The 10,251-nt window shown below is 40.3% G+C and overlaps 1 pseudogene; it reads left to right on the plus strand.

Annotated features, from left to right (window-relative positions):
- The first annotated feature begins 1,137 nt into the window (after positions 1-1,137).
- On the plus strand, positions 1,138-4,353 carry LOC136503618 (uncharacterized; annotated as a pseudogene).
- Positions 4,354-10,251: the final 5,898 nt, after the last annotated feature.

Genomic DNA, 10,251 nt, shown 5'->3' on the forward strand with positions numbered 1-10,251 from the left:
ATACATAGTACACTTACATATACCACTACGCCAGATTCGCACAGTAAGAACGGGGGCATTTTTACTGTAAGGGCGGCTGGGGTTGGGGGCGCCCCTACAGTGGGCGTCCTCAGCCCCAGCAGCCCAGCCGCCCTTACAGATGGCACTGTAGGGGCGGCTGGTAACCTGAGCCGCCCCTATAGTTGGGGCTGATCTGTAGGGGCGGCTCAATCACCAGCCGCCCCTGCTGTTCACTGTAGGGACGGCTGAATCACCCGTCACCCCTACTGATGGCGCACGAATAAATAGTAGTCACCCCTTCTTCCACCTCGGGACACACTCTTCTACCAAAAAAAAGGTTGGGGGCCTTAGGCTCCTCCTAAAAATTGCTCTACTAAGGGGGGAGGTTTTGATCTCAAATCCTTTGGTGGAGAGGCTCTAAAAGGTAAGGAAATGCTTCTCCAACTTTTTATTTGAAGTTTAATTCGTTGGTTAGTTAGTAATTTGATTTTTGGTTTTCTCTCTCTTCCATAGAGTTTGAGCTAGTTATGAGTGAAGTTGGACCCTAATTGTCACTATACTAGGGTAAATTAGGTAGGGAAGTAAGATTGCACCCTTTGTTAGTACATCTTTGTTGATTTTAGTGTAGTATTAGTAAAGTTTGGTGCATGTGTCGTGAAACCCTATATCTAGATCTAGATCTAGGATTTTGGTTTTTTTCTTTTTCAATTTTTTCTTTATGTGACTAGGGTTTGCATGTAGGTGAATGTGTAAGATTTTAATTGTTGCTAACATGTAAAATATCCTCTACCATGGCTACTAATTATCATTTAATATTTATTTTGATTCATTTCTATAATATGTGTTTTTAATTAGTTATGGATAAATAGGCCATTAATTAATTATCCTCTACCATAAAATAGGAATAGAGTTTGCATGAAAGGTAGTGGATGAAATATTAAATGTTGCTAATTGTTTTCTTTGAAATTGTTTATTTGAACCAATTAATTTATATTTTAAAATATTTATGCATTAGTAGTCAATTAATTAACTATCCTCTACTACCATGGTGCGTGTCTCAGGTATATACAATTATTCTCAAGTAATATTCTTTTTTGGTTGTTTTGTTTCTATAAGATGGACTACAGGAACTCTTGGATGTATGGTTCGTTAAGACACGACGCTTTTTTCCGTGATGAGGTGGACAAATTCATCAAAGCCGCAGAGAAGCATGCAGCGACATTGAAAGAGAATAGTGACACAATTATTTGTCCCTGCAAAGATTGCAAGAACCTTATTGCATTTCGAGATGTGAGTACCATCAAAGAACATCTGATTAGGAGAGGATTTGTTCTGGACTACACAGTGTGGATTCATCATGGTGAAACAGTGGTTGTTGATCACAGCGACGATGATCTCGCTGATGAAGCTGAAACCCAAGCATACTTGTCCCGATTCACAGACGATCTTGAGCAACAAATAGATCATGATTATGGCAATGAACAAGGTGGTGGCTTTGGCAATGAACAAGGTGGTGTCTTTGGCAATGAACAAGGTGGTGGTGATGCTGGTGGTGCCAGTAATGATGGCAAAGGACGTGAGGGGGATGCAGATGATGGTGACAACTTGGACGAAATGCTTGGGGCCTTTGGACCAGAAATATTAGAAAAGAGCAAGAGAGGTCTAGAAAATCTTGAGAGGGCGACAAAAGCATCGAAGAAGACTGTGTATGATGCTGAGAAGGGCTGTTCAACATACTTCACACTGCTACGTTTTGTGCTTGAGCTACTCATCCTAAAGGCTAAGTACGGCTGGTCGGACTGCAGTTTCAATGATCTGTTGTGCCTCATGTCACGGTTGCTCCCACGGCCGAACACAATTCCCGCCAACACATACCAAGCGAAGAAGGTTATAAGTCCACTCACATTAGGGGTTGAAAAAATCCATGCATGCCCCAACCACTGTATCCTTTTTTGGCGTGGCACATCGTTCGAGACTTTAGATACATGTCCTAGGTGTGGGGCTAGTTGGTACAAGAACAATGACCTTCAAAGTGGGGTGGAAGCCTCCATAGGAAAGAGGAAGAAGGGTGGGAAGAAGGTGGTGCAAGAATCTCAGCCGCTAGAGGAAACTCCATTAGGCAACGATGCAAATAAGAGAAGAATTCCTGCCCTGGTTATGTGGTACTTGCCAGTGACCGACCGCTTGAGGCATATGTTCCTAAACCCTAAGGAAGCCACACTAATCACATGGTGGGATAATGAGCGCAAGGTGGATGATGATACGATCGCACACCCGGCCGATTGTAGCCAGTGGCAAGCGTTCGATGCCAAGTACAAAGAAGAATTCAGTGATGACCCACGAAATGTATGGTTCGGCTTGAGCACCGATGGAATGAATCCCTTCAATAAGAGGATGACCGACCACAGCACATGGCCAGTCATCTTGACCATGTACAACCTCCCAACGTATTTGTGTCAGAAGAGGAAGTACCTTCTCCTCACCATTCTTATATCCGGCCCCAAACAACCAGGCATTGATATAGATGTGTTCTTGGAGCCTCTGATGCAAGAAATGGAGAGGCTATGGAGGTATGGGGAGCCGATGTACGATGCATTCTGGTAGGAGGACTTCATATGCAAAGCAATAATATTTGTTACTATCAATTATTACCCCGTGCTGTTTGCCCTGTCTGGACAGTTTAAAGGCAAGACTGGATGCTTAGTCTGTTTGGATGGTACTAAATGGGTGTTCCTAGATGGATCCAGGAAGATAGTTTACATAAGGAACCGGCGCTTCTTAAAGACAGGTCACAAATACCATGGTAAATTGTACCTAAGATACTATGGCAACATCCCGAAGGATGTACCCCCTCCAGAGAGACGTTGTAATGGAGAACATGTGTTCAGAATGGTCCAAAACATACACATCATCTATGGAAAGAAGAATCCGGATGGAACGATCAGAGATAGAAGCACACCTCCCATCGAAGGCGTACCATTCAAGAAGCAATCGATCTTCTTTCAGTACCTGCCTTATTGGCTAGACTTGGAGGTCCCCCATGCCATTGATGCGATGCACATGCAGAAGAATGTCTTTGAGAGTCTCATGGCTACCTTGATGGACACGGGCAAGTCAAAGGATGGTCTCAGATCACGGAAAGACATGGTGCAGCTGAACGTGATGCGGGAGCTTTGGCCGGTACAGCAAGATAATGGTAAGTACAGTCTTCCCGTGGCTAGCTTCAACCTAACCCTAGAGGAGAGGAGAGCTATATGCAATTTCCTTAGGGGGGTCAGAGTGCCGACTGGGTTTTTGGCGAACCCGAAGAAGCTAGTGTCGATGAAGGACCTATCATTAACATACTGCAAGGCTCACGATTGTCATGCGATGCTGACAGTGTTCCTACCAATTGCAATCAGGGCTATAAAGCCAGAGTTCCTAAAGATGGCCATCACCCGTATGTGCTACTTCTTTTCGAAGATCTCACAGAAGACGATTCGCAGGCAAGAGCTGAGTGACCTACATGAATTCATGGTGGAGACCCAGAACCAGCTAGAGATGTGTTTACCTCCCACTTTTTTTGATATAATGGTACATCTCATGATTCACCTGGTTCATCAGATCGAGGCGCTGGGCCCTAGCTTCTTGCATGAAATGTGGTCCTATGAGCGGTTCATGTCGGTTCTAAGCTGATACGTTCATAACCGAACACACCCAGAGGGCTCCATGATAGAGGGTTATAATTCCAAAGAAGTCATCGAGTGCTACTAAGAGTGGCTAAAAGTATAGAGAGGGATTGGTAATCTCGATTCTCGTCACAAGGGAAGGCTAGCTAGGAAGGGCACAAGTGGTAGGAGAGTGTTCCTCGACAATGATTACAGAGAGGTGAGTCGGGCGCATTACAGTGTCTTGTAAAGTATGGTAGTGATACAACCGTACATTGATTAACACATGGCTATCATTATGGCCGAGAGGAATGGCCGTTCAGATGATTGGGTCATGAAACAACATAAGCAACGCCTGACATCATGGTTGAAGGACCAGAACATACAAACTGGAGAAACCATAGATTCTATTACCATCAGTCGGTTGGCGGCTGAGCCATCAAAACAGGTGACGTCTTGGAATGCTTATGACATCAATGGGTACACATACTATACCGACACAAAGGACAGGAAATCTGTGAATCAGAACAACGGCGTCCGAATAGAGGCTCTCGACGGAGTGGGGCGAAAGGTCCTGTACTTTGGCATAATTGAAGATATATGGGAACTTGACTATGGAAGGGATATAAAGGTGGCCCTGTTTCGATGCCGCTGGATCAAGCAACATCAATTCAATGAGATCGAACAGAGAGTCATCGACCTCTAGAATGTAGGCTACCAGGATGACCCTTGGGTGCTCGCTAAACATGTCACGCAAGTCTTCTATATGCCCGACCCGCAAAGTAACCTCCCCCCAAAGAAGAAGACAAAGCATGTGGTGGCCTCCGAGAAACAACATATCATCGGAGTTGATGGCATGGACGATGTTGAAGCTTACAATAAGTGTGATGAGATGCCGCTATTCACAGACTTTTGTAAGAAGATCGAGGCTGTAGAAATGAACCTGCCCAAAGATGTATTGCCATTGGAATGAAAAAGTGTCAAGGGGGAAGTTGTCACGGTGGGCTAGCTAGTTTATGTAAGTATATCAGTGTTCGTAAGACTACATTCATGTATGTGTGTGTGAGACTACATTTATGTATGTGTGTGTGAGACTACATTCATGTATGTATGTGTGAGACTATATTCATGTATGTGAGACTACATTTATATATGTGTGTTTGAAACTACATTTATGTGTGCGTGTGTTTGAGACCACATTCACGTATGTTTGTGTGAACAATGTGTACTAAGAATTTATCAAATTATGAAATTACCAAAATAAAAGTTGTAGATCTCCATGAGTTATTCAACTTTGGTATTCATTACTTTTTCAGTTGAATTGATTTGGGGGTCCAAATTATGGTTTCAACTTGTCTTTTTTCAAATTTCAAAATTTGAAAGGTTCAAATTTAGTCAAATGACAAGATAACCAAAATAAAACTTGTAGATCTTGATGAGTTTAACAACTTTTGTATTCATCACTTTTACATCTGAAATCATTTAGGGTTTGAAAATTTGGTTTGAAATGTCAAATTTCAATTTTCAAATTTTAAAATGTGTAAAACATTGTCACATCTAAGTTTGATCAAACTTAAATGCTGAAGAATGATTTTAGAAATTTTTAAGAAAAAAAACCATCACATTTAGAGTTAGTATGAGGGAGAACAACTAGTTACAAAGTTTACCCACAGATTAAAAAGAGAAATCACACTGTTCTAGATGATCCTTACATGATTATATTGAACAGTGTGATTTCTTTTTTTAATCTGTGGGTCAACTTTGTAACTAGTTTTTCTTCCTCATACTAACTCCAAATCAGATAATTTTTTTCCTAAAATTTTCTAAAATCATTCTCTATCAATTTATTTTGTTGGTTTTGTCAATATATACATATGAAAAGTTTGAGCAATTTAAATTTTGAATTTCAAAAAAATGCAACTTCAGACAAGATTTTGGTACCCCAAATGATTTCAGCTAAAAAAGTGGTAAATACCAAAGTTGAATAACTCATCAAGATCTACAACTTTTGTATTGGTCATTTCTTCATATGACAAAGTGGTAATGACATTGTTCACAAATATGACACATCTCTCATAAGGTTTTATAAACTATATGAGACATGTGTAAGATTAGTGAACAATGTGTGCTAAGAATTTATCAAATGAAGAAATGACTAAAATAAAAGTTGTAGATAATCATGAGTTGAACAACTTTGGTATTCATCACTTTTTATGTTGAAATCAATTTGGATCTTAAATTTTGGTTCGAACTTGTCGTTTTCAAAATTTTAAATTTGAAAGGTTCAAATTTTGTCAAATGACAAGATGACTAAAATAAAAGTTATAGATATTAATGAGTTGAACAACTTTGGTATTCATCACTTGTTATGTTGAAATCATTTTGGGTCTCAAATTTTGGTTCGAACTTGTCATTTTTTAAAATTTCAAATTTGAAAGGTTTAAATTTTGTCAAATGACAAGATAACCAAAATAAAAGCTGTAGATCTTCATGACCTCTACAACTTTGATGTTTATCAAATTTTTATTTGAGATCATTTGGTGTCTCAAAATTATTTTATTAGTTTTGATTTTAATTTTTTAAAATTTAAATTTTTTTTTCATTTTTAATGGTTCAATTTTGCAATTTTAAACTGTTGTAATTGTTTTAGTTATTGTATATGTAAATATATCTATAAAAAATAATTATAAAATTTTGTACTGTATTATTTATTATTTACATGTGAATAATTAATTTTGATTTAGAATTTTGAAAAAAAATCAACTATAGGGGCGACTTATAACCTCAGCCGCCCCTACAGCGGCTCTGAGGTATTTTGAAAAAAAAATCAACTATAGGGGCAGCTTATAACCTCAGCCGCCCCTACAGAGGCTCTGAGGTATTTTGAAAAAAATCAACTATGGGGGCGGCTTATAACCTCAGCCGCCCCTACAGCGGCTCTGAGGTATTTACATGTGACCGTCGGTTTGGGCGAAATCGATTTGGGCGAAATCACACTTGGACCGTCAGGCTGCCTAATTTCGCCGCCTGCACCGCCGCGCCTGCACCGTCGTCGCCTGCCCCTCCCTAACCCCTCCACCGCCTCCTCCACCGTCTCCCTGACCCCAACCGCCGTTCCCCAGGCCACGACGGTGGCTAGGGTTTGGGAGCGCTCCTCGGCGCGGCCCGTCGTCCTTGGTTTGGGAGTGACTCCTCGTCGTGCGCGACTCCCGGTCTGGTCGGCGTGACGGCGCTTCTCCCTCCCGACTCGCGTTCTTGCGTTCCAAACCCTATTTCCGTCATGACGCGGCGGCGGACCGGCAGCTCTCCGCTCAACTTGTCTTGGGCGGCTGCCGCGCCGCACACCTACTGGCAGCGGCTGGGCGGTCCGCGGCCGGGTAGCGCCGTAGCAGCCAGGGGCATCGTGGTGCCCTGTGGCCTACTGGCCTCTCGTGAGTGTTTGTTCTTCTCCATTCCAGTGCTTTCCCCCAATTCCCAAATCTCATTCTCAACTTTCCCCCAATCCCCAAATCTCATTCTCAGTGTTAGGGTTTGGATATCATTAGAGAAGGGAGATTGAACTGTAAAGGCTTAGGGATTGTGGATCTGTCATCTGTGGGCCTAGAATTGAATGGAATCTGTTGTTATTTTTCAGGAATTTATAGTCATGCATGCCATTTTTTTTGATTTTACCATATTGCATAAATTTTTTGACTAGGACTACCTGGTGTGCTGCAGGAGCTGTTCGGCGAGCAGTGGTGGACAAGGAGGGTGTTTGTGCTGCTCGTCACCGCTGTCTTTATTTTGCTGCCGCTTGTGCTCCACCACTCTGTCGGTAAGTTCACATTTCAGTTGTGCCGTGCATTGGTTGAGATTAGTCGCAAAGAAAATCAGTTCAGTTGAGATTGTGTGTCAGCCAGATTAGCAAACCACCCAATCTGATTTAATATTGCAGAAATAACCTTTATGATAAAGTGGTAGTATAACGCATGTGTAATTGGATGTTGAATGTGACCCCAAGTTTTTTTTTGTTTTTTTAATCACAACTAGAGATATGTGATATCACACCTTGCTCCTGAGAGAACTCATGAACGTCTCTGGCAATGTCAAAGACTACTTCTTCCCCAGCCAATTTTAGTGCATTTTCTAATATATGTTTTTCGATTCGTAATCTGGACCAAACCAGCAAGCAACAGGTTAGCAGTTTTCTTAGGGCTCTTCGATAACACACTTGCACCATTGTCGACAACATAAGAGACTTGTGTGATAGAAAAGATATTTGCTAGCCAATAAAGCCAGCATATGAACAGCAGGAGTGAAGAACAGAAGCTCATGTCTTCAGTGAGCTTATCCTTTTCCTAACAATGTAGATGTGGTACTTATAGTGCAAATAAAACTTTTCAAGCAATGACCAACGCCACATCAGAAAAAGGAATCAAACCAAGTAGTTGGTCGTACAAAGTAATGTTCAAGTCTAAATAATGTTGGTCTCTGCAAAGGAAAGGAATAAATTGCAAATGATGGGCATCTGTTCTATATACTTCAGCAAACATACTGTACTGCAGTCTCTAACAAGTTGCAGGAGAGGTGGCAAAAATGAATGCCCTCGTGATTAATCAATAAATTGATTGTACAGTGGTAACTTAGTTTGTACTTTGTCCTACTTAATATTCATCAGCTACTGATTCAGCTTATTGTTTACATAATTCGTCTTCCTCTTGTGCAATTCACTAACTATTAACAAATAGAAACATGCACTGTACTTTAGCAAACTGTTATAGAGAAAAAAAGTTCAGTTTACCAATTAGTTAAATGAAGCAATATTATTCCTTCACTATCAGGCAAATAAAGCATCCCAAGTACTTCTAGATTTCAGTAAATGGCAATAGAGCTGAAATTGTGTGAAATAGATGTAATCTCTCTTTTTTTTAACAGCATGATAGACAACTATACTACAGAAAAGAATGTAAAATTAGGACTGAATGTGTTCCTTCGTACGGTTTGCTGCAAAGTTCACTCTACTGTTTGTTGCAAACCTCACTATTCTCCAGTTTTCAATTGTTTAAATCAGATAAAAACACTTATTTGAGTAAAAAACTCCATGTCCCAGCCACTCACGAGAATTAGATATTTTCCCTGATGCTACAAAATAGAGGGGGCAAATAAACTTACTGTAATATTATAGAGGAGACATACCTGACAAATAGGATCTGTAGCTTCTTTGTACTCGCACACTAGAAGTTTAAATACATTCAGTATATTTCTGGTGTTGGTAGATACGGGTCCTCTCTGTGTTTGCTACTTTGAATCTGTTGACTTGAATAACGGAGGTTTCAATATGGTTGGTGTCTATTTCAGTATATGCTGTCTTGTAGCGTGATCGCGCTACTAAAATTTACCTTGGTTGGAACTTGCTGTGAACTCTGGTGGAACCTTCTTTTGGTTTGTAGGGTCCTGCATTAGTCGTCAAGCAAACACGACCAAGCATCAGATGTGAATGAATCTGGGTCATCCTGTTTTTTATTATTTACATGTGAATTTGATATATGTTAATTTGATTTAGCACAAATAACCGTATTCCTGTGAATAGCAAGGTTAACTGCAGGGATTTTGCCCAAAAGCTACAAAGATTAACATATATGTTTATCATCATTCATTTGCACTAAGTAAAATCTAATTTGATATACGGGTCTGGTCTGTATACCACCATTAATTTAAATCATTCATATGATCAGCTCTTGGGTGGCAGTCTGCGAACAACAATTTGCCAGTGTCCATCTTGTGAAGAAAGGAGTGGGAACACACATGCTCCTCAAAAGAAAGAAAGAAAACAAACAACCCAACATGATAGTGAATACATATGGCCTGCTAGCGATAGAACAGAACTGAAGAATATTATATGATGAAGATTTACTTTGATGTAAAATATGGCACTTGCATTGCAAGGATATGAAGCTGGGTTGGGCATAAGTCTCGGATATAGTGATATGTTCCCAAACTAGCTATCAAAGCATGAAATTGGTGCAAATAAGGCACAGTGAAATCAGCTGCGTGGCTTTGTGAACAGAAGTGACACTGTCTAGGATTTGGTGTTGTAGCATCTATTGGCTTGTGCTGGAATGTCATCTACTAGTATCTATCTGTTCTCCACAGTCTATTAGCCTTTATCAAAATTCTTCTTCCATTGAACTAGCAAAACCGTTTTCAGTTTAGATTCTGGGGCTTTTGTGAATGAAATATCTAATTCTGTTGAATAGTAGTAGCTCATTATATATAGGAAAAAATGGAGAGATTGGCTTGTAGAGAGCTCTTTCTGTTTAGGTATGTGACATTATGTTTTTTTTATCATTGGATTGGACACATTAATGTAAATAAACTGCTGCTACTGAGAAATGTATGATGAATTTTCTAAAACTACTCATGTGTCTGGATGGTTAAATGCTTCCTACTGTGGTTGGTTCCTTTAGAAAGGATTCTACATTTCTGTCAATTGATAGCCGTTAGCAAACAAATGCACTTTGTATATTTTATAATTAATCACTACATTTCTGCCGAATAGCATAGGCCTCCTCTTTAGCCTAGTGGTGTTTATTTCAGCTGCTAGCTGCAAAAGATTCTCCTCTGT

The sequence above is a fragment of the Miscanthus floridulus genome, chromosome 14 (genome assembly GCF_019320115.1).
Source record: "Miscanthus floridulus cultivar M001 chromosome 14, ASM1932011v1, whole genome shotgun sequence".
In the NCBI taxonomy this organism is placed as follows: Eukaryota; Viridiplantae; Streptophyta; class Magnoliopsida; order Poales; family Poaceae; genus Miscanthus; species Miscanthus floridulus.